The 26,862-nt window shown below is 48.9% G+C and overlaps 1 protein-coding gene across 5 annotated transcripts in view; it reads left to right on the top strand.

Moving 5' to 3' along the window:
- The window catches only part of PTK2B (protein tyrosine kinase 2 beta), a 121,120-nt gene that overhangs the window by 27,113 nt on the left and 67,145 nt on the right, over positions 1–26,862 (top strand). For 3 of the 5 annotated variants that reach the window (XM_032332352.1, XM_032332350.1, XM_032332351.1), the window contains exon 1: positions 23,688–23,899. The exons of 1 other annotated variant lie outside the window; for it this stretch is intronic. The gene's annotated coding sequence lies outside the window, so the exon portion shown is untranslated. Of the gene's footprint in view, positions 1–23,683; positions 23,900–26,862 lie in introns of those variants that run through there. One more of the 5 variants, XM_032332347.1, reaches the window with a different exon arrangement.

Here is a 26,862-nt window from a genome sequence, read left to right as displayed (position 1 = left end):
AAGATGTCCATTACAGGATTATCTCTAGTAGCGAAACCTTGGAACTACCTGAGGGCCTTTCTGGTGGCCTTGTCTTTACTACGGTTCCAACAGTGTTTGAGTGAGGAATACGGCCCACCGGTGATGACCGTCCTTCTTTGTGTTGTAGTTTCAGGAATATGTTGCAATCACAAGAAGGGCTGGCCTGTGTTAGAAAATGACCATAGTTGTGAAGAAAGACCAAAAAAAAAAAAAAAAAAAAAAAGAAAGAAAGAAAGAAGGAAAGGGAAAAAAGGGAGGGAGGGAGGAAGGAAGGAAGGAAGGAACAGACCATGGTGATAGCCTTGCGGTCAATCTACTGATTCAACAATGCTCTTTGAGCATGCTGGTCCTGAGCCACAGCTGAGGGTACAGAGGCAAAGGACACATAAGGGCTTTTGGAGAGCTGTAGGAGCCTGGCCCAGGAGATGGTTTTCAACACAAAAACTTTTCAGAAAAGGTGATGTTCCACTTAAAACTTGAAGGATCAGTAGGAATGAGCCATGGCAGAAGAACCAATTCATGGAATGCAGCTCTTCCCCCAATCTGGGCAGGCACATCACTGAAAGTGGAGGTAGAGCCTGGCTGCTCACCAGGAATTCTGAAGGTCTAGCCACCCTCTTGTGAAAGAGCTATAATCAACAGCCAAGAACTGGAAACAACCCAGATGTCCTGCAGTGAGGGACTGGTATATCCATACAATGAAATATTACTCAGCGATAAAAAGGAACAGACTATGGATGGATGGTTCTCAAGGGCATTATGCGTCGTGAAAAAAGTCAGTCTCAGAAGGTTTCCATCTATTAAATAACATTCTTAGGCTAAAATTAACAAGTCAGGAAATGACAGATGTTGGCGAGGATGCGGAGAAAGGAGAATCCACCTACACTGTTGGTGGGAATGCAAGCTGGTGCGGCCACTCTGTAAAACAGCATGGCGCTTCCTCAAAAAGTTGAAAATAGAGCTACCCTGCGACCCAGAAATCGCACTACTGGGTATGTACCCTAACGTAGTGATCCAAAGGGGCAGGTGCACCCGAATGTTTATAGCAGCAATGTCCACAATAGCCAAACTATGGAAAGAACCTGGATGTCCATCAACAGATGAATGGATAAAGAAGATGTGATGTGATATATATATATATATATATATACACACACACACACATACACACAATGGAATACTATGCAGCTATCACAAGAAATGAAATCTTGCCATTTGCAAAGACGTGGATGGAACTAGAGGGTACTATGCGAAATAAGTGAATCAGAGAAAGACAATTATCATATGATCTCTCTGATATGAGGAATCTGAGAGGCAGGGTGGGGAGCTTGGGGGATAGTGAAGGAAAAAATGAAACAAGATGGGATCAGGAGGAAGACAAACCATAAGAGGCTCTTAATCTCACAAAATAAACTGAGGGTTGCTGAGGGGTAGGGGGTAGGGATAGGGTGGTTGGGTTATGGACATTGGGGAGGGTATGTGCTATGGTGAGTGCTGTGAATTGTGTAAGACTGATGATTCACAGACCTGTACCCTGAAACAAATAATACATTATATGTTATTAATTTAAAATTAAAAACTAATATTCATAAAGCAAAACTACAGAGATGAGGAACACATTAGTGGTTGCAGAGGTGGGGGTCTTTGAGACTATCCTTGTGACTATCAAAGGCTTCATTCGTTGTGATGGAACTATTCTGTATCTTAAATGTGGAGGTAGTTACACAACCATATACATGAGATAAGATGGCATAGGACTACACACACACACACACACACACGTCCATGTAAAAGATGGTGAAAATGGACTTAGGTGTGCCATCTCGTCCCAGTATTATAGGGATGTCAGTTTCCTGGTTTTGATATTACATGGTACCACTAGGGAATGGTGGGTCAAGAGCACAGGGCACTCTGTGTGCTATTTTCGCAACTTCCTATGAGCTTATAATTATTTCAAAATAAGAAGTTAAAATAGCCACAGACAAAAATTCCTCTGCCTGATGACACTTTTTTGTCCCCAAGAATTTTTTCACCATTCAATAGTTCCAGGTCAACTTCAATTGGTGTTTGAAGACCTCAGTTGTCCCCAGCATTCTAGACACCTGCTAGTGGCCACGTGGTATAGGGAGGTAAAGCAAGTCACTGACAGCAGACGATTCTCCCCCAAATCTCCAGTGCCTTGGACCACCCTGTGCCTGCCTTCTCCCTCAGCAACTGTCAGGAACATCACTTCCCAACCACCAGCCTGTGAGGAAATTGTCCATGTTTGTGAGACGATCTGGATATGTTGTGAGAGCCTGGCTTTCTTTTCTCTCTTTTGCCAACTCTGGATGAGAAAGGGGGAGCTGGCCAGTGAACAGGCTGGAGAAAGGAGGAGGCTTTTTTGGAGGGGATCTCAGGGTGGAGTAAAGAGAGATCGCCAAGATTAAGGGAATTGGTAGAGTAGGTGCTCTGGCCGTAATCGGAACACATAGGCCAGGAGTATCTGAATTCATTCACTCAATCAGCACGTGTCTTTGTCTCTTCAGGCTGCTGTAACCAAAATACCAGACACATGGCTTAAACAACAGACACTTATCTCTCTCAATGCTGGAGACTGGAAGTCCAAGAACAAGGCTCCAGAAAATTCTGTGTCTGGGAAGAGCCTACTTCCTGGTTCATAGACAGTCTTATTTGGCTGCATCCTTGTGGGGTAGAAGGGCTGAGGGAATTCTCTGGGGTCTTCTCTATAAGAGCACTAACCCCATTCATGAGGGCTCCACCTTTGTGACCCGATCATTCCCAAAGGCTCCACCTCTTAATACCTTCACATTGGTGGTTAGGATTTCAATGCATGAATTGGTTGGGAGGGAACTCAAACATTCAGTCTAGAGTACATTTATCAAGTACCCAATCTATGCTAGGCCTGGTTTGATGTATTGGGTTGACAGGGTGAAGAAGGGTGTCTGGCTTCACAGAGATTAGATCTATGGTCTGAACTCAATCTCTATCACTCATTAGTCTTGTGACCTCTGAAAAATTCCTAAATGTGTCTGAATTTTTAGTTTTTCTCTGTAGATTGCGTTACTAATCCAACCTCTTTGGATTTCTGTGAGGTTGCATAAGATGTGTGTAAGTGCATAGCACAAGACCTTAAATGCAGTGGGCTTTCAGTTTTTGCATTAGTTCTCACTGTTCTCCCTCTTTGCTCACATTCTATAGGGACTGAGTCCCACCAGGCCCTCCTAGGACTGTAGGCATAGCTCAGTCTTGTAGTTTCAGTTGAATTGAATTTACTCTACAGTTCTGTGGAGTGCAGGCCAAGTGAAGTTGGGAAAGAGAAACTTCTTGCTTGCTTCTGTTAATCTTTTGCTTTATATTTTGAATTCTTTCCATTTGGGTTAATTTTTCCTTTTTAAAGTCATTTCCCTATAATTGTATTTTTTTTTTTTTTTCAAATTGAGTTTGTTTTCTATCTCTGCATCAACTCACTTTCATTTAGTGATTGTCTGGTTGATACTTTTCTACCCCGTTATTTTCAACTGTTCTGTGTCTTAATGTTTTAGGTTTGTCTTTTGTGAACTACGTAGAGCTGGATTTTTTTTTTTTAATTGAGTCTGAAGGTCTTTGTCTTTTAAGAGTCAATTCAGGCTTTTTAAAATTTATTAAGAGCTCTGTTTACTAAGACATTTCTGCTGTATTATTTCACATTTGCTTTTTTTCCTACCTTATTGCCTCTCAGAAGACAGTGTTTCTTTTAATTCCTTCTTTTTCACCCTCCTGATTTAGAAGTTACATATTACAATTCTATTATCCTAATTGTTTTGCTCACTTTTGGCACATGACTTGAAAATCTCCCATTGCCAATATTGCTGCCCTTCTCCCCAAAGTGGAAAGACCTTATGAGGCTCTGACTGTAATCTTTTTCCTTCCATTTTCCAAACTACTGTTAACTCATGTTTTCGTGTTTCTAGCTTTTCAATGTCCTCCTTCCCGATGTGGCCATTAGGCTCATTCACTTGGACTTGTCATAATATTTTTTTTCCTATTTAAAGATTTCAAGTATACTCCGTATAGTCCTGAATTTTTCTGTTAACTCCAGTCTTGATTGTCTAGTCCATAACTTGCATCTGCTGAGCCTCCCTCAGTGTTGGTTGTCTGCCTGCATAGCTTGTCTGTTTGGGGTGTGTGTGTGTGTGTGTGTGTGTGTGTGTGTGTGTGTGTGTGTGTACGTGAGTGGGGAAGGGAGTCCTGTGTATTTCTGATTCCGCAAGGGTCCTGCAGAAGTATGCTTTTTCAGAGGAAACATCTGAATCACTCGTTACCACTTCTGGCTTTGTTTTTAGTTTAATTCCTTGGATTGGACTTTGCATCCCACTTAGGTAGAATGGCACAGGTTTGGGGATTTTTCGTTTCTTTCTTTTTTTAACCGGGCCCAGGCAGAAGTCAAGCTCTCTCACCTCTGTGGGCTGGTGAGCAGTTTCTGGTGCCCCTCTCATCATCAAATCATTAAGGCAGCTGTTCATTCTCTGTGCTCAGTCCCCACCTTCCAGCCTCTGCAGTGTGATGACACCACTCACGCAAACATCAGCCCCACCCCCCACTCCGCCCCAGCTCCCGAGGTGTCCACAGCCTCAGTTTCCCCTCAATGCTCTGGACATGAGCCCCCTCTATTTCTGATACGTGCCAATTTCTTCTTTTCAGCTTTGGTGAGATCCCATTTGATACATTTTATCCAGCAGCACTACACATTTGGAGTGGGATGGGCCTCACCACATTAGGTCTGTTTCTCACAGTTACTGTAAACCACATGCTCACACCTTCCTACACAGGTGGCAGGCCAACACTTTATCCATCAGCAGATGTCATCAAGTCCAGGGCCACAGGGCTGAGTGAAGAAACTCCATCTTCCCTGCCCTCCCAGAACTTAGCATCCAAAGAGGTAGGCTGACTTGAATCAGGTGATCTAAGGAGTCCATGTAAATGTGCAGTTCTGGCAGATGTTGCTAAGGACAGGCACGTTCTTCTAAGGCAGTGGAAGCTCCGGGGGGCCTGACTCTGCCAGCGGTAAGGAAAGAAGAAGCCAAGATATCACAAAGGCCAGAAAACAGCCTAAGGAGGAGTTCAGTGCAAGGCACAAGGTTGTCCCGAGGGCCCTCCCTAAACCCCCTGCCCTGCCATTGCTGTGTCATCCGGTGATCTGGGAGTCCACTTTCTCTCTGACGGGTGGCAGGAGCTCAGGGTGATTAAACCCTACAGGTATAGGCTACAGAGGTGGGGGTAAATGGGAGGGGGGTGGTAGGGGCAGGATTTCCCCTGGCAAGGTGTCCTAAAGTGCTGGGAACTACCTCAAAATTGTGCCATATATGCTGTGAATGACAAGAAAAAAGAAAAAAAAAAGGATGTGAAAAACTTGTGTGAAGACCGTCGTGCCTGGTGTATTTGGACTAGCAGGAAGGAGGGGGGGAAAAAAAGGTTAGAACTGTGTTTCTTTTGCCCTCTGGGTCTAGAGCTGGGGATCTCTTCTTCCAGATGATAACCAGGAAAAAGGGTCCTTGCTTATTCCCTAGATAAAACTTCTGGTCGTTCTCATAGCCAGTGGAGGGATGAAGGGAAGGGTGATGAGGATTTGGCTATTTAAGGGAGGAGCCCTGGGCTGGGAGGGCCGGGGTGCCCTCTCTGTCTCCCATTGCCCCGCGGGACTGTGCATACGGGGCGTGGGGCAGACAGGCCCTTGCTCTGTAAAATTAGGAGGTTGCTTTAAGGGACCCTTCTATCTCTGGCCCCTAAAATGGGCTCCCCAGGGGAGATGGGCTGCTGATGAGGCCCCAGCTCCCCTGCATTTCCAGGGTTCCCAATGAGCTACAGTCCCTTGGGCCTCTATACCCAGATTCCTGGGGCTTTGGAGCAGCCCCCTCTTCACCTCCCCACCCCCCACTCCCACTTCCTGCCACTGATAATACCCAGAATCCAGCACCCTCCCTCGGAATTCTCCTCCTCCTCCTCCCATCCATCTCTGTAGCCAGCTCTGCCCAGTTGTGCCAAGAAAATGCAGTCTCTGCTCACAAAAATTCACTAACCTGCAGGGGTGGGAGGGGGTGGCAAAGGGGAGGCCCTGGTCTCTCTTTGGAACTTCCTTTTATGGACATGGATTGCTGTCCAGTGCCTGGCAGTCCTGTTCTCATCCAGGTCAGGCCCCGAGCCTCCTGTGGATTCGCTGACCCAGCTCATCATCCCGGAGGCAGGGCCGGTGGAGTTGAGAAGTCAGAGCCTGTGGCCGGGCTGGGATCCTGCCTTTCCCAGGGTCTTGTCCCTCCTCCCCCTCTTCCACCCTCCTCTGGGCCCACCTGATCTCTCCTCTCCACTTCCTGGGCGTGATTCACCCTCCGGCTCCCTGTCAGCACGGTAGGTATGTGTCATTTCCTTATGCTGGGGAGACCCAGACTGGCAGTGCGCCCCCTCTTTCAGCCGTGTGACTGAGAGGGTTGGACCCTCGAGCCCACCGCAGCATCCCGTTAGGGGTTTGTTGTTGGGTGGATGTATCACCTGTGGGAGGCGGTCTGTGTCTTCAGAGAGATTTGGGAGGAGCTGGAGCCTCGGACTGCCTGTGTTGTCCTGCTTTTTTTCCACCCCACCACTGTCCCCCAGAACAGTTCTGCCCTCCCCTCCCCCCTCCCCCACCATCGATGCTTCCATAGGATGCTTTGGCCTGCGGGTCACCCCTTTGCGGCAGCCTGCCCCTCCCTGGGGAGCCTGGTGGGAGGAGGCTGGGCCCTGGGCTGAGGCAGGAGGGACCCACTTTGCAAGGGCCCCACATCACTGCCATCCAGGTCAGTGTTTCTCTGTCAGACCAGTGGCAAGCAGAGCCATCCCCTTGTGAAATCTAGAACCTCTAGGTGGAAATGAGGTTCAGTAAGTGCCGGCACTGACCCACTTCTTTGTGACAACACGCCCACAATGCCCGCATGGCCAGAGTTTGGCTGGGAATCTTTGTGATATCAGCTGCTGAGGCAACTCATCCAAGGATAGGTAGCAGCCTCTCCTGCTCCCCTAGTGGTGGCAAATGGGGAAAAGTACAGAGTACCCCACTGGCCCTGGGAGAGCTCCCTGCTGGGGTAGGGACTGGGTAAGGGCCAGCTCATCCCGTCAGACCATGGTCCTCCTGTGGGCTCAGACCCCACTCTGAGCACCCTGTCTTGAACTAGTGGGACAAACCTTGCTGGAAGTATCTAGGGAGTGAAAGATCGGAAGATTTTGTCTTGTGAGAACTGTTTGAAGGGCTGACACGCTTTAGAGTTGGAAAAAACCAGAAGGAGCAGCAAAGCTGTTTCCTCACATTGAGGGGCTCTCAGGTGAAAGAGAGAGGTATTTTGTTATTTGTGTGTCAGAAGGCAGTCCCAGAACATTACAGAGGAGTGTATTGGGGTTGAATGTAAAAGAAGGCTTTCTTATAATTGGAGCTCTGTGCAATGGAGCAGGCTGCTAGCATTCTGAGGTAGCGAGTGCCTTATCACTAAAAAATTCAGGCAGAAAGTGGCCGAGAGGGCCTCTCCTGCACACTGCTCAAGTCTGGACCCCCCTGGCCTCTGACAGCTCTTCCCACACCAACTAAGCCTGTGGAGTCTCTGACTCCCAGTGAGTGCTGCCCTCTCTCCCAAGGCCACAGTGTTCCCGGAGCACGTCTTCACCTTTCTCATCACACACCCAAAGGGATGCCTGGCTGGCTCAGTCAGAAGAGCGTGAGACTCTTGATCTCAGGGCTGTGAGTTTGAGATTCACGTTGGGTGTAGAGATCACTTGAAATCTTAAAAAAAAAAAAAAAAAAAAGAGTTCCAGAAACTTCTACCACATGCTGAGCTGGTACAGCCACTGGGGGAAGTGTTTCTGTTACATGTTTCTGTGGACTCTTACTGGTCCCTCCACCCACCCCCAGTCCTGCAGGTCAAGATTACTCTCCCTCGTGCTGTGGAGGAGGAAGTAAGGAAATACCCACGCCACTGCAGGGCGAAGATTAGACCCAGAGGCTGCCTTCCTGTTCCCAGGCATGGAGCGTCTGGGAGCCAGTCTCACGTCCCCAGATGGGTGGCCTCGAGCTGAATCCTTCAGGCAACTCAAATAGCTGCCCATCATTGTCCCATTTTACAGAGGAGGAAGCCAAGGCGCAGAATCGCTGTAACTAATGCTGGCAGGCTGGGTCCAAGGACCCACAGGGGTTCCCGCAGAACCAGGCAAGAGTTCCCAGTGGCTATGCAAAGGATAGAAACCAAACTCGAGCCAGCAGGAGGTGAGAGCAGAGTTGACTGAGAGGAGAGAGAGAGAACGCAGGTACGGGGTGGCCAGGAGACTCAGAAAGGACAGAGGGAGTCTCATCTTTGTTTGGAGTCTGGGATTTTTACTGAGCATTGTGGTCTGGTGTCCGCACCTTCTCAGGCCTCCAGAACCAGTTAGAGCAAAGACAAGGGCCCAGGGGTTATTCTTTGGAGCGTGGTGGTCTTGGTGTTGAGACATCTGTGCCAGTGGTCTGGAACAGGCATATGATGGCTTCTTCTGGTCATTCTCCCTTGGTCCTTCCTTAGATGCTCTCCGTCCTAGAGAAATTGTTAACTTCTTGTCCTCTCTTACAAGGACGACATACACTGTTTGCATTATGAGGCATGTATAAAGTGGGGGAGCATGTCCTAACAAGAATAGGAGCAGGAAATGGAGCAAAGGGGAGATTTTTGTGGAGACCTTCAGTTTCCTTTGCTGAGAACAGTGTCTGTGACACACTAGGAAGGGGCAGAGCCATCCTGTAGCTCTTCCACTGTGAGCATCAAGGGATATCCCACAGGCATGCAAGGAGGGGCCCTGTGTAGCTGCAGAGTGTGTAACCTGAGGGACTGGCCCATGGCCTTTCAGTTCCATGCTCCTGGGTGAATGATGGTCAACTCCTTATAGTCCAGTCCTGTGCTAGATACACCGGGGCCCGGGGCAGGGGGGAGTGTATAAGGTACTATTCCCAGTCTACAAGAAACCTACAGTCCAAAAGAGGGAGCATAGCATGGTCACAAGAAACAAGATGTGCCTCAGGGAGGAAGAGCTCGTCCTATTGAGGGATGAGAAGGAAGCTTTATGGCAGAGATGGAACTGGAACGGGGCTTTGCAAAAAAGAGCCTCAGAGAGGCAGACACGGGGAACATGGAGATGAGAATCATTGCATTCCATGCCATAAGCATCAAACGGAATTGAGCCCATAAATTCTTGAGCTATTGTTAAGCAAGCGTGATTAGCCCTCCCACTAACTCTACCCATCCAGGCATGGCCCCAGTCCCAAATAGAACTCTTCAGCCCAACCTTCTCATCTTTCAACTAGATGAATAGCCCCAGCAGGCTCCCGTTGCCTGGAGAAGGTTGCAGGCGACACAGGTTCCCTTTCCAGTGGCTACCAATTCCCTGTGGATTCTGCTTCTGAAATCTCCCTTTATCTCCCTTCATTGTTACTTCCCGTCCTGGGTGAAACTCTACTTCTTCTTACCCTAATGGATGCATCAGCCTCCCAGTGGCTGCCCCCAGGTCTGTCTCTGCACAACTGTCGGGTAGAGTCGCCTTTATAAACCTTGGCACTCTCAATCCTGAGCAAGCCTTCACTTTCTAGCTGTTCGCCTGCATTCCTTCTGAGTTTTGCTGAGCATGCTCCCCGCCCACCTCCTTTGTTGCCTGGGTGGCTCATCCTGTTAAGCTTCTGCTTCGGGCTCAGGTCATGATCCCAGGGTCCTGGGTCTGGCTCCCTGCACAGCGGGAAGCCTGCTTCTCCCTCTTCCCCTGCCCCCTCCCCCTGCCGATTCATTCTCTCTCTCTCCCTCAAATAAATAAATAAAATCTTAAAACAAGCATACAAACAGAGCTATCCAACACCCATGCTGCCCTCCCCGGTCAGGTGAGGGTACCCCTTTCTCTTTGGCCGCTCCCGAGTCTGATTTGATCTGTGCCTCTCTTGTAGCACTTACCACACTCCACCCTGTGGAATTCACCCATGGACGCGTCTGCCTGTCCAACTAGGTCGTTAAGTTCCTGCCTCACACTTCGCTTGCCTTTCTATTCTCTGTCCTGTCTGCCCACGCGGCGGGCACTCCGTGATCTTTGCTGACTGATGACAATCACAGTCCCTGGGGCCCAGCCCCAGGCCGAGGGAGACCAGAGGAGACCCTGGGAAAGCAGCTGCACACAGAACTGGCCCCTGGTGTGGAAAAGCACACGCTGTCTATGGGGGAAAGGAAATAAAACAGTTTTCCAAGAGCAGGGACCAGCAGAAGCCCGGGTGGATTTCTCCTCAATGTAACAAAGTCCTATATGTTTCCGTGAAAGTGGTATGGTGTACTGGTTTGGGAAGGAGACGGAGCTGCCGTGCCCTAGCTCTATGTCATCGAGAGAGTGATTGTAACCTCTGTGTGCCTCCGTTACCCCACATATAACACGGCAGGAGGACGGTAGTTCCAACCTTTCTGCTTTGTTTTGAGAATTAAGTTCCTATTTGTGACTGGCAGATTAAAAAGTCCTAATAGATGTCTGTTATTTTAAAGTTATCACTAGTAGTAGTCTGTGCTTCCCCGAAGGCAAGAAACACATCTTTGAATGAGGGAGGCCAGAGATGCCGCTCAGGATGGGGACTGTTGGGCAGAGTGGTTGGAAATCGACCTTCCTGTCCAAGGCCACCAAACAAACCCCCGGAGGGTTGAAATACGGGAAAAGGTAATGAGAGACTGCAGAGTCCAGAGAGACAGATCCCAAACAACCACCCCAAACACGCCTTCCATTTTTACAGCACCTCCCATTGATCCTGCCCCAGAAGTACGAGAAGTCTGGCCCTCAGTCCCAGCAACACTTCCCGTATGTCTTCCTTACACTGCCACATTCCAGACGTACCGACAGAGCTTCTCAGATGCTTTTTCAAACACAACAGTGACCCACCTAATACTCACTTCCTACAATCCACAGAAAATGTGGAACCCAAAGGCAAGTCAAGACTAGGTACTTGAGTCTTACGATGACCCGAATCCTATTCTAGAATATCTCGGGGTACTCCATCCCATCCCTGACCCGAGGCTTAGTTCAACCTGCCTGAGGACAGGCCCCCTCTCAGCACCTTCTACCCCATCAATCTCTCCATCTGCCACAATCTGAATATGTACCCCCATGAACTCATATGCTGAAACCCTGCCCCCACCAGGGTGATGGTGTTAGGATGGGGGGCCCTTTGGGAGGTGACTAGGTCACATTAACAAACCCTCGAGAATGGGATCAGTGCTCTTACAAAGACAGGCGAGCAGGCTCCCCTCCATAACGTAAGACACAGTAAGAAATCTGTACCCCTGGAAGGGGGCCCTCACTAACTGTGGTGGCACCCCAATCTCGGACTTCCAGCCTTCAGTGAGAAATAAATGTCTGTCGTTTATAAGCCACCCAGTCGTTGGATTTCATTAGAGCATCCCTACCAGACTGAAACACCAATCCAGTGTGCCCCCAGTGCAAGTCACCTGCCCTCAGTGGGGAGGCCGTCTGCTTTGTCCAGGGCTTTGGACGAATTCCCACGCCTCCTCCTTCCCAGCTTGCAAGTTTTATGCTAATCTAATTTATTTCCTAGTAAAGGTAACAGTCTCTGCAGACAACATCCGACTTCTAGATTTGGGTGCCCCGGGTCTCAAGGTGGTGGGCCAGTCCTTGCCTAGTTAAGCTGAGGAAGTCTTTTGGCTGCCTAGACCAGGATCTGCCAGAAATCCTGCAGGGTTCGTTAGATCATTCTAGGTCAAGATCAGAGGAGGCAGAGGTTTCTAGCTCCTGCATTTCCTCTCGGTTACCTAATCACACTCCTGGGGAGAGAGTTCCTGAGTGGGGTTCCTATGCCGTTCAGCCTTTGCAATATGCAAATAGCTTGTGACCGAGCCCGGGTCCCTTGGGCAGTCAGGAAGTCCCCGTTTTAAACTTCTGAGTTTGTAGAGCTGAGGCCAGGAGAAGATCTTGCCAGCTTGGGGGCTCCAGCTCTAGTCTGTCAGGGCTTTGGTGTTTGTGGGTCTGAGTTTGTGGAGAGGAAGGGATACTGCTGGGCAGGAAGGGAGGTCAGGGACTGTGCCCAGGGGACTGGCAGGCAGCAACCTAAGAAGTGACACTGGGTGCAGAGGAGAGGAAAGGGGAGGCTGGATCGGGCTTACTGCCATTTGAAGCCTCAGCTCAAAGAGGTAGAAGTTTGCTGAAAACAAGTTCTCTAAAATTCTAGAATGGTCTGGGCCTTTCCCATTTTTGGAGGTTCTCTGGGTTAAAAGAGAAGAAATATCAAAATAAGACAACAAATATCTGGATGTATTTTAAGTATTTACCTTCACTAATTATTAGTTTTAGACACACATGCATGCACGAGCACGCACACACACACACACACACATACACACACACACAGAGGGACTTCAAGAATGGACTCATTTGGAAGTAATATCAGGGGCTGTTTATCCTGTGTGGCCTGAGCCCAGAGGCCCTCTTGGCTTTGGAAGTGGCCCAGCCCTCCCTGAGAGATCCCCCTCCCCTTCGGAGGGAGCGAGGGGAGACAGGTGGAGGTCCCGTAATTCTGGGCAGTTACGAAGTGCAGAGCATGTACCCTGGAAGGTGGAGATGGGGAGGCACGGGACAAATCAACCTTGTGAGTGTCTGGGCTTGTCTGGGTGTCCCTGCTCGGCCAAAGATCTAGCTAGGCAGGAACACTCACCCCGACACGTGGTATAGGCATTGGTGGGGAATCTCTCATCAGAGTCTTATTGAGTTCTCCTCTGAAGAGAGGGGACAAAAGCAAGTCCTACTGAATGGGACGTGGTGGAGTCAGGCCCCGGTCAGGCCTACTTTGTAGGTGGGATTGACCTTTCTGTGGGCCCAAACTCACACTGTTCTCATTACTGGTTCTAGGGAGCTGGGGAGCATAGTCTCACTCCGGTGGTTCTTATGAGGGCTAATGCCCATGTTGACTTGTTTCCAAGGGAGGTTATGGAGGGGAAGAGCTTTTTCCCCAAACTGCATGTCTCTCTGCTCCCTTCCCACTGAGCCCGCTTCCCAATGAGGCTTCACTCTTAGCCTTTTGCCCTTGGTCTGCCATGCTCCGTTCAGCAGGAATCCCCCATCCTTGACACCCAACCAACCTCTTGCTTTCCATCCACTGATTCCCTCACCTTGCCCCTTGGCTATAAATCCCCAGCTGGCCCTGCTAGGTCTGGAGATGAGTCTACACTCTCTCCCCATTGCAGTAGTCCTGGATAAAGTCTTCCTTATTGGGTCAGCAACATCTGCTCCATTGCTTTTCTTTGTGACCGCACCCGTATACATGCAAACTCGTAACAGAGCATACGTAACCAATCTGCATTTGTTCTGTTGGGTTGTTTCATTATCTCTCCTGTGCTCAGAGAGGCTGCTGGGAAAGGCTGTTCAGGTCTGGGGACAAGAGAGCCATCAGTCACCCCTGGCCATGGGACCCCCTGTCAGGAAAGAGTTGAACACGGTCCCTGGGGCTGCAAGTGACTGAGGGACCCCTCTCTTTGCTCTGCAGCTGGTCAGCTGTGTATTATGTCCTGGGGGTTCTGGAAGGAGCCACTACTGCCTCTGGCTGGGAAGGAGGAGGGGAGCTAGCAGGCAGCAGGAGAAAGGCCCCCAGGAGTGTCTCCCTTCTAGGCTCTGCTCTTTTCCCTTGGAAAGGACTGTTCTAACCTTGGTTCCTGCAGAAGCACTCTCTGTCATTAGAGGCGGTTCTCAGCATATCTATTTTGGAGCTGCAGCTGGTTGCTTCTCAGAATAAACAGAGCTGTGATATTGGGATAAAAGAAGAAAGGAGTAACTTCTCTTTACGCCCTCCCTCTTCTCAGTGGTTTCCAACCTGCACTTCCCTCTTCTCAAAGGCCCTGCCCTAAGACCCCTTGCCTCTCACTCCCTGCCCTGTAGCTTCCATACTGCAATCTTGTAATCACGTGTCCCCTCCCAAGCACGTTGGGGCCCCTGTTCTCGCCAGTCTCTGTGTGAGGCTCAGGGGCTGTAGGGCCTGCCAAGAACTCAATGTCAAGCAACACAGAGTTCGTAGAGTAGGGACTTCCGCCAAAGAGCATAGGAGCTGATCCAGCCTTCAGGGTTTTGCTGGAGCAACTGAGGTCCTCGCTGGCGATGTGCTGTGCTCTGGGTCTCAGAGATCCTGGGGCTCAAGGAAGGAGCTGGAACACGCTGACCGTGCATCCTTCCTCTTACCTTAATGTGTTGTGGTGCGGATGGTTGTGTTGTACTATGGTCATTGACAAGGGAGCTTGGTGCTTTAGGGACAGGAGAAGTCAGATATTGTTGATTTTGGACAAAACAGATGTAGGGGTTCCCTGGTGTATTTTTTGGACTGAAATGGCTTCCGTGAGGGAGCAAGCAATCAGGGATGTTTTCCAGTTACTTGGGTTTGGGAGGGTCTGGTTGTTAAGGAGCAGATGAAGAGACTTGTGTATGTGGCCCCATTCGAGGCCAAGTTACTCATTGTCTGTTGCTGTGCTTTCCAGCCGAGTGGGTCTGACAGCGCCCCCCATGATTGTGCGAGCTCTGGCCTCGTTTTGGTCTGTCTGGAGCGCTTCCTTCACCACCTGCATTTATCTGTTGGCCCGCTATGTGGGGTTTGACCACATGGGGTTACAGAGACAGACCCTAAGGAGGTGGTAGTCTCTGCAAATTGTACAGGTCTCCTCCGAAGTTCTTCCTACTCGGGGTGCAGAGCGGTCAGCCTCACCTCCGTTCCACTGGCCTCGCTGCGTAGGTGCCAGACCAGCCCGTGTGTCGTGTTACCTGAAGCAGCCCTGGGGAAAACCGAGTGAACCAAGACTGCTGCAACAGGTTTCCTCTCTTGCTTTTGTCTTTATTTTTAAAGATGAAGCTGTGGTTAGACTCTCAAATTAGTCTTTAGAAACCTTGGTGGATGGCTTGGTGGCAAAGCTGTCAGTGTGGGGCTGGGTGAGGGGTACTGGGCCATGAAGGAGCTGCCCTCGGGGGCATCCCTGTGGGTTGAGAGGAGCTGTAGGTGCGAAGGTCAAAGTCAAGCACTGGAGAGGGTCCTGTGTCTTCCATGTGCAGTTAGAGGGGCCCAAGGATCAGGAATTTGGGTTTTGAGCTGAAGTGAACTTGGGGTTGTGTCTCAGCTCCACCATTTCCTCATCCTGTGACCTTGGGCTGCTGATTTAGTGCCATGGAGATTCCATTTCCTCATGTGTAACAAGGGGCTATTAATAGATCTATTTAAAAAAAATTCATTCCTTAATTCAAGGTATAAATTACTGAACACCTCCTCTTTGTAAACACTGGACCTGGTACAAACTACAGTGGTGGGAAGGCCTCTGTCCTCATGACACTCATGTCTTCTGGTATATCGATTATATAGGGAAAAACATTTTTAAATATATATATATAAATATAAATAATTTCAAGTATATTTTAATGAACTTATATATAAATATATAAAATTTATAAATATATGTTGAATATTTATTAATACATATATTTGTGTTATGTTATATATAAGAACATATAAATTTATGCAATTTTCATATATATAAATAATATATAAACAAATATAAATAAAATATATAAAAATTTATGTACACTATTTTTCTTTTTTTTAAATATTTTTTTATTTGAGAGAGAGAGAGCAGAATGAAAGAGAGAGCAGGAACAGGGGTGAGAGAGGCAGAGGTAGAGGGAGAAGTGGGGCTCGATCCCAGGACCCTGAGATCATGACCTGAGCCAAAGGCAGATGCTTAACAGACTGAGCCACCCAGGCCCCCTGTAAATTCATATATATGTATTTATACATATAAATACATATATATGAATTAAAAAACTTAACACCATGCTTGAAACACAAAAAGTGCTTGATAAATGGTAGTTGTTATTGTTATTATATTCAACACTGGAAATATGGTATAAATGATCAAGCAAGAACAAAAAAAGTGGTTTTCATATGATACAGTGTTTAGTTTCTTCCTGAGATTTGTAGCTGTCTTTTCTTTCGGTTAAAGAGAGTGTCTTACTCTCCTGAAGAAACAGAACCAATAGTATATATGGATCAGCAACAGCAAGCTGGAGACCCTTCCAGAATGAAGGCCAACAGGCCTAAGACTCAGGAAGAGCTGAAGTTTACATTTGAGTTCAAAAGGCAGGAATCTGTTCAATGCCGCACTTGAAAGGGTTGTAGGCAAGAAGAACTCTTTCGGGGTGCCTGAGTGTCTCAGTGGGTTAAAGCCTCTGCCTTCAGCTCAGGTCATGATCCCAGGGTCCTGGGATCGAGCCCCACATCGGGCTCTCTGCTCATCGGGGAGCCTGCTTCCTCCTCTCTCTGCCTGCCTCTCTGCCTACTTGTGATCTCTGTCTGTCAAATAAATAAATTTTAAAAAATAAATAAATAAAATAAAATCTTTTTTTAAAAAAGAACTCTTTCATGTTCAGAAGGAGGTGAACCTTTTTAATTCTAGAAGACCTTCACCTGATTGCATGAGGCCCACCCACATTAGAGAGAGCAATCTGCTTTACTCAATGTACTAACTCAAATGTTAATCTAATCCAAAAACTTTACAGAAACACCCAAAATAATCTTTGACCAAATATCTGGACATCCCATAGCCAGTCTAGCTGACACATAAAATTAAGTAGCACAGGGAGCCATGGCTACAGAATGCTATAGCTGAGAGGGCCCTTGGGTTGCCGGGGTACTGAGTGACCACCCTGTCCTGAAGGGGAGAGGAACCCTGGCTGGGGTTGGCCCTCCTGATGGAATGCAAATAGTTGTCCCGGGGCTCAAGCCATTCCAAAGACCCGTTTTTGTTAGTTTACACAATGTTTTGTAAATTTATGCCAACATTTAAAGGTTAAAAAGTTCACATAAGAAATCTGAATATCCAGCTTCTCATGAAACACTAGAAGCGGGCCTGTGGGGCTCAGGCGTTTATTTTTCCATGGCAACCATCAGCAGCGGTGCCTTGAGTCCTGGTAGGAAAACTCATTCCCCTCCAGCGAGGGAGGCACTTCCTAGACCATGTCACCCTGTCCTGGACACTTAGAATGAAGACTCAGCCTGCTCCTTCCAGCCCCTTCCCCCTCACAGGACAGCCATGCTCCACTAACCCCAAGACTGTGACCAAGTCTGCTCACCTTTCTGAGATTTCACCTTTCTGAGATTCAAAATCTCCTGAAGAACTAGAAGTGGTCACATGGAGTTCAGGCATCTTTTTAGGTCCAGGTCCTATCTTCTTCAAGCTTGACTGTCAGAGATGGGCCTTAAATGAGATCTGCTAGAGCCATGGAATCGCAAAAAGCTTAATTCTCGACTTCTGGGGCACAAGGAAGGAACTGGAGGTGTTTAGACAGGAGAAGACATGCCCCTAAGGGAATCGAGAACTGCTTTGAAAATAGCTGAAGGGTTGTCATATTGAAGAAGGAAGGTCTGAGCTCATTTTGAATGTCCCCAGAGGCCAATATTCCAACCAGGGGCCAATAGCTGAGAGAAGTCAGGTTTGTGGTGAGCATAACACAGACTTTTCTAGCTCCTTAGAAGCAGAGAAGACTGGTGCCTAAGGCAGTAAGACCCCATGGGCTGAGGGGGCCATGGGGATCTTGAGGGGCATTCCTTTGCCAGACTGGAAGTTGACCAGGTCAGGAGTTCCAAACCTTTCCTGTGGGAGGTACACATAGACAATGCACATATCTGTACCTTACATGGGAGATAGACTGCCGGGGATGTGAACCCCAGAAGGGGTGTCCCCCGGGCCTGGAGGTAAAGACCATGGCAGATCCAATTTGAGGAGACTCAGGATTTATTTTAAGCAGAATTTGTTTGGTACAGCGGAAAGACACGAAATGATTCTTGGAGGAAGTTTATACTCACTAGTCCCAAGAAATAGGAGGCAGAGTATGCCAAGCAGAGGGATCCCATTGAGAAGCCCCAGTGTAGGTCAGGGGGCACAGGGAGAGGGGAGAAATGTGGCCATGAGCCTCTCAGGTGTTTTCCTTGGGAAGGGATGGTGAAGCAGGGAAAGCAGGTCTAGAATTATTAGCTGGTTGGAGTAATTTCAGCAGGCTCTGGGGGCACAGGGACTGTCCCTAGTTGTGTGCTACCTGTCCCCGGGGTGATTAGAGCAGGTGGCTTGGCCCAAGGAGTGAGAGTCCAATAAACGAGGTGATGGGTGGTGGAGCTCCAGATTGGTTGGTTTATGAATGAAAGTCATGCTCTGGAGAACTGGCTAGCACAAATCCTTCCAGAGTCAGCAGGGGCCCAGAGGTCAAAGCGCCAAGCACAGAAACTAGGAAACATGGTTAGGACAAGGCCCAGCCCACAAGCCCTGAGGGGATCCTTTTCTTCAGGTGCACCAGGAAGAAGTTTCCATGGCCTTCCAGCCCCAAGGAGCTATGGTCAGCACCTCCATCCAGAAACACCCTGAGAGTCCAGGCTTTCTCTCTGTCTGTACATAGGGGACTCTAGTCTCAGAGAGGTGAGCAAATTTGTTAACAGTCTCAGGGTTAGTGGAGCATGGCTGTCCTGTGAGGAGGAAGGGGCTGGAAGGAGCAGGCTGAGTCTTCATTCTGAGCGTCCAGGACAGGGTGACATGGCCTGCATCATTGGGGTTCCCATTGGGGATAGTGAAAAGAGGGGAGCACTGCAGTCCCTACCGGGTCAGTTCTCCTGGTTCCCCGTACCCTGCCCCAGATGCACAAGGAAGACTTAGAGCCAGAAGCAGCCTGGACAAAGACACCACAGCTCAGTCCCAGCTTTTGTCTGCTCATTTTCCTCCTGGCATCAGCCTCACTGGCTGTGATGCATTCCTTCTCAAACTGCCATATAACACCCTTCCTGCTGGAATGAAGATTCCTGTTCCATTGTGCCCTCCCTGCCCCAAAACACTCATCATTTATTCTGATGGGTAGATCCCGCACCATCCTGATCCTCTGGGCTGGTCCCTGTGGGGCCATACCGGGGAGGCAGTGGAGCAGAAATGACTTCTCGGAGTTCACAGCTACCAGTTAGGGGAGAGGAGGAACCAGAAGCCAGATCTTCTGCCTGTGTCAGGCTGACAAGATACCACCACCTCAGTGACTTCAACAGCAGACCTTTGTTTCTCACTGTTCCAGAAACTGGAAGTGCAAGATCAAGATGTCCACAGGGTCGGTTTCTCAAGAGGCCTTTCTCTTGGCGCACAGATGGCAGTCTTCTCACTGTGTCCTCACCCCGGTCTTTTCTCTGTAGACAGCTGATGTTTCTCTGTGAGTCCAGATTTCCTCTTTTTATAAGGACACCAGTCATCCTGGATTAGGACTCACCTCAATTAGGGCCTCCATTGACCTGAATCACCTCTTTAAAGGTCCTATCTCCAAATACAGTCAATTCTGTGGTCTTGGGAGTTGGAACTTGAACATGCAAAGCCTGGAAGCCTGCCTGGTGGGGCGGCATTCTTTCCTCTGCTCCTCATACCTCTCCCCTAGTGGGCCTCTTCTCCCCCACTCCATGGGATGCACTCAGCGCTGCTCCCCACCATGGGTGAGCCCTGCATTTACTGAGTGTACCGTGCCCATCCACATCCAGGGCCATGTTCTACCCATATGACCTGTTGGTTCCCAGCAGGGCCGTGGGCCATGGCAGTGAGCGGGGCAGCCTGTGTTTGGGGTACATTCCCCTCACCTGGAACACGGCCATGTGCAATTAGACACATGACAAACAATGGCGATGCTGATGGCAGTGATGCTGAGAGCTGAGAATAGAACCCCGGAGTGGGATGTTAGTCTGCTCCGCCCACGCTATGGGGACCAGCCAGCTTAGCACAGGGATGAGCAGGGACTAGAGGTCAGAGTAGACTCAGTGGCCAAACAGGAGGCACAGTGGTGATTATAAGACTCTGGGAGAACATCTTAGGGGATGCTCCTTCAAAGCCTGTGTACAGCTCTAAAGTCCGAGGAACCTGAGACCAGAGCCAGAGAGCTGGGAACTTCAGGGCCGACCTGGGCCAGCTTGACTGCCCCCCTACCCAGTGCCCCTGCCGAAAGACTGAGTGGCCTCTGGGGGTGTCTGCTTGCCCTCACTGATGTCAGCCTGGCTCGTCCAAACTCATCCATTGAGGTGGGCATTAAAATGTGTATGGCCAGCAGGCAGTCCTGGTATGAAATGATCTAGGAACAGCCCACCCCACCTCAAATTGTCCTGTGTCTGCAGTCCTGTGTTGAGAACCAGGACTGGCCGTGCAAAGAAGGGTGGGGCGCGGCTCAGGTGAGGCAGCTCCCCAGGCAGCGCCGGCACCTCCCAGGAACAGCTGTAGGAAAATTCCTTGACCACATCATAGAAAGGGACTCTCCGGTACTAAAAACAGCCCCAAACTGGAACCAGCAGGTTGCCTTTGACAAGACTGAGTCGCTGTCTTCGAAATGTTTGCGTAGACGCTTGAACCAGAGGAACACAGATGAGTTGTGATTGTGACCAACCCTTGACGTCAGGGGTTCCAGGTTCACCAAGTGTGGTTCTATACGTTATTTGTGTTAATATTCATAACGGTTCTAGGGAAGATCGTGTTCTCATGTCCAACTTGGGTGGGTGAGCTCGCTGAGGTTCAGGTTGGTAACAGGATTTGTTCCAGATGTGTTGACTAGGCAGGGGAGACCTGGAAGTTGTGCTTCTTCTGCTCCCTAATGTGGCACAAACCTGCCCCTCCTGGAAACCTCCTTTGGCTGCCAGTTGGGAGGCCATTGTTCTGACCCTTTTTCTGCATTCTGTTGAGTGTGGGCCTGCACCTTTTCGGAGCCAGCATCCCCTGCCCTGTAAAGGGACCAGCACCCCCTCTAGAGAGAAGAGAAAGGAGACTGGGCAAGTGCTTTGTGAACTGCCACTCAGTCCTCTGTGTGTGAGGAAAGAGTCCCTGTGTAAGGTCACCTTTGAAATTAAATGCCCTGTCTACCTCATTCTGGGCAGGCAAGCACCTAGGCTCGGGTTGGAAAAAGCTTCTCCCTCATGGTGGGCAGGGTGAGGTAACCATCAGAGAGGTATTGGGTATGGGTGTGGAAGGTTCTAGAGAACAAAAGCTTCCACCCCTGTGTGACTCTGTACCTGACCTGGCTGGTGTCATCTGCATGGTTGGTCTGTAAGGGATCGCTTGGTCTCTTGTACTTGCCAGGGCATTCACCCCGGTGACAGGGGCCTCCCAACAAAGGTTTCAGGGCTGTGGTTTTACCCTTCAGAGGGCCTCTGTGCTCGTTCCCACAATGAAGAGTCCAGCTCTGTGTCTTTGGGGAAGTCACTCATCATCTCTGGCCTCATCTACAAAACAAAGGAGGTAAAACCCCAATTAGTTATAAGGCCCTTCAGAGCTGATTCTCATCACTGGTGAGTTTATCATTTTATTTATTTATTTATTTATTTTTTAAAGATTTTATTTATTTATTTGACAGACAGAGATCACAAGCAGGCAGAGAGGCAGGCAGAGAGAGAGGAGGAAGCAGGCTCCCTGCTGAGCAGAGAGCCCGATGTGGGGCTCGATCCCACGACTCTGAGATCATGACCTGAGCCGAAGGCAGCGGCTTAACCCACTGAGCCACCCAGGCGCCCCTATCATTTTAGTTGATCTGTTTTCCCTGATATCAATATCCCAAGTCATTACTCTTTTTTTTTTTTTTTTTTTTTTTGGTCTCTCTATTTTCCCACCCCTCACATTTTTTTTTTCTCAGCCTCTCATTTCTCCTGCAAAATCCCAGGAGATTTCCTATAGGTAATGATTTTAGCTCTCAGAATTTTAGATCCAAGAGGGCACTTTGAGAAGCATCTAATCTGATCCTGCAGCTTTACCCTGGAGTTCAGGGCCCCTGAGAAGTATTTTGGGGGTTCCGCCAACACTGAAGCATTTTCCGCCAGACAGTGAGGAGTTAAACCGTCTCAGGAATCGGGCTATCACTTTTAACAGTTTGAAATATTCATGCTTTAGACTTTGTTGGAAACATGTTCCTGTCCCCTAATCTCTTCACTTTCTCTGATGAGAAGCCTGAGGTCCCCACAGGTGAGGTGAGTTGGCCACATTATCAAAGGATCATTCTGGCGCTGAAATTGAATGTGATTCAAAAGACTTAAACATTATTGATTTTTGTGTGTGCATGTAAAGGATGAGAAAATTCTCAGTCAACAGAAGGAAAGAATAGAATGAGGGGTGGTGGGGGAGCTCTGGAGGCTCTTGAAGACCTCAGTGTGGACAGAACAGCCACCATGAGGGGAAGGGCCCCAGGGCTCGCTCCTCTCACCCCCTGCCACAGAGCACTTTCTGGGTTCTGCTGTGCTCTCTCTCCCTCCCACCTCAAGTCTGTGGTGAAGCTGTGGAGAAGTGGGTTGCTGTTCTTTTTTCTGACTTCCTGTGTGCTTCGGAAACCTCAATGAAATAAGAGCTAAAGGCAGAAAGGGCCAAGGACTGTTATGTCAAACATAGACTTATCCCTGGCATGGGGGGTGGGGGGGCAGATTTGTGATTTTTACAGACCAGAGCCCAGGACTGTAACCCCTGGGCTCCCCACCGGGCTGCTAGGGAAGTCGCCTGGGGCTGGAAGTAGGAGGTGGGCACCTCACTCTTTTCAGGCATGGCTCCAGTATAGCTATACAGATAGCCCAAGTGATTTTTTAAGAACTATTCATCATTGAGGCCAAACCCATTAAAAAGGAAAACTCAATTACCTTTCCAGAACAGCTGGTGCATTTTCTCTGTGTCTCCCTTTCTGCCTACAGCCTCCTTGCAACCATGGCAGCGTGTTTGTATAGCGGGTATGCGTCTAGTCTTTCGAGTTTTTAATACGACCTTGATTGCAGAAGCCTAAGTGGGCTCCTTATCAGTTACCTTTCCGGGCAGACAGGAGTCAATGAATGAGTGCAGCTCTGTACCTCCGTGAGGACAGAGCTCTGGGGAAACACCCTGCATTTCTTTTCTCTTTCTATTCCTTTTTTTTTTTTTTTCCTTTTTAAAGTTTTGTTTATTTGTCAGAGAGAGAGACAGAGCACAAGCAGGGGGAGCAGCAGGTGGAGGGCTCCCGCCGAGCTGGGAGCCCCATGTGGGGCTCCATCCCAGAACCCTGGGATCATGACCCGAACCCGAGGCAGCAGACACTTAACCAACTGAGCAGGTGTCTCTCTATTTTTTTTTTTTTTTGATGACACATTGCTGAGCCCATAAACCCCCATTCTCAGAGCCTCGTATTAAAAAACAGTGTCCCACAGCAGACCCTATGGGTCAGTTCTTTCTTGGCCTAGCCAGGACACCTGGCTTAGTTTCTATGCCTGACATGGGATCCATGAGACCTTTCCCTTCCATAGCCCTTTTAAAAAGGTAATGGTAATTTTGCCTTCCTTTGGGCTCAGAAAATTTGGGGTTGGGTTTTTCCCTTTGTGTTTTATTTTGTTCTTCTAACCAGGAAAGAAAAAGATCCTCCCCCAGTTGGAGTAGTGTTTGGGAAGATGACTCTAGGCTGGGGGTTTTTCTCACCGCCGCACTCGGCATTCCCAACTATGACTGGAGTTTTAAAAGACCAGGGTTCCCTCAAATTTTCTGAGCTCTGAATAACCAAAACCACCTATTTCTTCTCTTTCTGTCCATTTCCCAATAATGGGCTTGGGTAACAAGAGACTGAAACAGAAACTGCTCCTGTGCTCTGAAGTAAAGGCTCAGAGACACCCAGGAAGTTCGCATGTTTGAGAACGAGTTCTAACGATAGGACCTGGCCTGGTAATGAGAGGCCTCCAGACAGGGAATCAGGAGACCACGGTCCCAGCCAAGAGTCCTCATGTGTCAGCCTCTTTGAAACTCAGCTCTCCCTTCCGAGACAAGGGCCAAAACCGCTGCCCCACCTGCACCTCTGCTGCCTGTGGGTGAGTATCAGAGTCACCTGGGATGCCAGTAAAATGTACACGTGGCTGGATGCAGCCCCAGAGGTCTCCACTCACTAGGGACTGAGCCTTGCAATGTGTCCATCTGTTTATGTCTACATTGTTACCAAAAAATTATTCAGATCCTTGTTAAAGATGGTAAGGAGGACTTTATTTAGGAGGATAGAGCAATGGGGTTTTGCTGGAGGGGAAAGTCATGAAAATAAAACGAGGAAGAGTAGGGATTGATAGCTAAGAAGCAGGGTAGGGAATCCGTGGATGGAAAAATTGCTAAGAGTGTAGGGTAATTCTTTTCTGAAGGGACGTAATAGGATTGCTGCTGAAGGCGGGCCAGGGCAATCTGATATTACCTAGGCGATGCGGATGGAAGGGGGTGGTGGGAAATTGAACCAGATATCAAGAAAAATCAGCTGCGGAAGGTGGGGAATTCTGGTTAAGGCCACCTAGCAGGAGTCTTGCTGAAGACCGACTCCATGAGGACAGAGACGGAAGCCGAAGCTCGGGGCTGGTCGAGCGGAGGACTCAAAGGAAGCCGGCTGAAATGTGGTCAAGGAGAGAGTCTGTCAGTGTACAGTATGTATACTGACACGTGTGCACACAGCCAGGGTGACGCAGCTGTGGGACCAGGTGCTGTCTGAGACCGTATTGGTATTGTAGGTCCAGTGGTCTGGACTTGTCACGATTAGGATCTAGAACCCAAAGGACAGTACCAGGAGGTGTCTGTGGGCCGAGCACGGCTGCCTTCACGGGCAGCCCAGGGCCCTGCATCCCTGCAGGGTGTGGGGGTAAAGAGCCCCAGCTCTGCTCTCTACTTGCTCTGTGGCCTTCCGGAAGTCACCCAGCTCAGCCTCACCTCCCTCATCCGTGGGATAGATGACACAGTATGTTATGAGTGTATAGCAGTGTGTTATGAGCACCGAATGGGCTCACTGTGCATGTGAGGTGTGGGCCTAGGGTCAACCTAAGGAAATGCTGTTAGTTCTAGGAAGTGAGCCCCTTGGTGTGCACGCAGCGGTGGAGGAAGGACACGCAGTCAGGGTCCCAGGGGCATGGGGCTCCCTGCCGTGCTGCCCACGCTCTGCTTTCTCAGAGGACTGTCTGCAGTCACAGAGAACTGTCTAGTCCTGGGGCTCTCTGCAGATTATACTGGGCTACCTCTCCTCCCTATTCACCCCCGATCCTGAGTGTAGAGAAGATCCAGAGATCTGGATTTCCAGGGCCTGTTTGCTCTCTCTAGTCTTGCTTTTGAGGCCAGGGATTGGCCCCCCCTTCGGGGCTACATGCAGAGCCCAGAAAGGAGGGTTGTGTCACAAAGGCAGGTTGAGGTGGACAACGGAGAGAGGGCTGGCTCCTCTCCTGTGGAAGTCACTGATTTTTTTCATATAGTTAACCAATTGAAAGGTCGAAGAACTTAGGATCCTTTATCTGTATGTCATTCTAAATGTAGATGTGTTTGTATGTCGTTATAATCAGGATGTGAACTTCGTTCCCTGTCACTTCGCATCTTTATACAAATGTTTTCATGTACTACCAGTGCTCATATTTTTTTTTTAAAGATTTTATTTATTTATTTGACAGAGAGAGATGACAAGCAGGCAGAGAGGCAGGCAGAGAGAGAGGAGGAAGCAGGCTCCCTGCTGAGCAGAGAGCCCGATGTGGGACTCGATCCCAGGACTCTGAGATCATGACCTGAGCCGAAGGCAGCGGCTTAACCCACTGAGCCACCCAGGCGCCCCCCAGTGCTCATATTTTAATCGAGTTTATCATTATCGATAGTGCCTGGAATCCCCGCACCCCCCAGGCAGCGCTCTGAGGATTTTGTTCTGATTTTAGGATCTCCCTGCTATAAATAGTACAGGTGTGAACATCTTTGTGCACATGATCCATGCTTTCCCCCGTTGGGGGTATGGGGTGTGTTTCCCCAAGTTGGGGGACCAGGTCCATACATGGAACTTGCTTTATATTTTAACCAGCTTGCCTTTAGAAAGCCAGTTCTGAATCACCTGGCAATTGTCCCGGTTTCCTTTCAAGGCCGTAAGCATAAGATTTTATTCTTTTTCTCTTGGCTTCTTGGCTTATATAGATGATTTGTAGTGGTGCCTCAAAGTTGTTGTCATTAGCGTTTTTCACTGCTGAGGATTTTTCCATCTATTTTTAATTTCCTAGAGCCTCACACACAGGTGGCATCCTGTTTGCTTGACGTCGCGTCTAAATTGCCGTTTCATCCAATCCGCATTAAAACGAAAGCGATGGCTGCAGGGTGCATGTGGGGGCCCGTGTCATGTTTAATGGCTTTGATATCTGTTTACATAAAGCAAATTTGTGTCCCAGATTTGCGAAGAGGGGCAGATCGGGGATTGGCAGGTGGGGAAGCTTTTTCAAAAGGATGTTTTAGCTGTTTTCAAGGTGGTACTAGACGAGGGGGCCAGCTGTTAGCACTGACTTTGTACTTTCCCACTGGAAAATAATGTCAATTTTTTTTATTATCGATGTTTATGGTCGATTTTTTTTCCTGTTTATTAAATGGGTCCTAAGAGATAACTTAAAAATAAAAGTGGATGTCACCATCATTATTACACATATTAATATATCAAACGCTGGTGTTCCTTTTGGTGCTGCCTGGCTAGAAGGTGATAAGCTTACATGTAAGTTTCTGTTTGGGGTCACACAGAAAAGCAGGGTTCATCGGAGCTGTCCTCTCTGGCCCAGAAATACCCTGGATGTGAGGAGACAAAGCCAGAGTGGGGTTGGGGGGGGGTGGGCTCCCAGGTGGGATTGGAGCTGTCAGCGCCAACTTGCATTTGTTGGGTTAAAATGAGAAATCCGAGATCTGGTCCTGCCTTTGCCACTTAATAAGGGTGAGCCGAGGCAAGCTGCCCAGTCGCTTTTCCTCATCCTCAGAATGGGAATGACTTCTGCCTTGCGAGATGTCAACAAGATAGCAA

Source organism: Mustela erminea, chromosome 2, assembly GCF_009829155.1.
Source record: "Mustela erminea isolate mMusErm1 chromosome 2, mMusErm1.Pri, whole genome shotgun sequence".
Classification (NCBI taxonomy): Eukaryota; Metazoa; Chordata; class Mammalia; order Carnivora; family Mustelidae; genus Mustela; species Mustela erminea.
The sequence above is the reverse complement of the archived record's forward strand: the minus strand, read 5'-3'. Positions and strand labels throughout refer to the sequence as shown.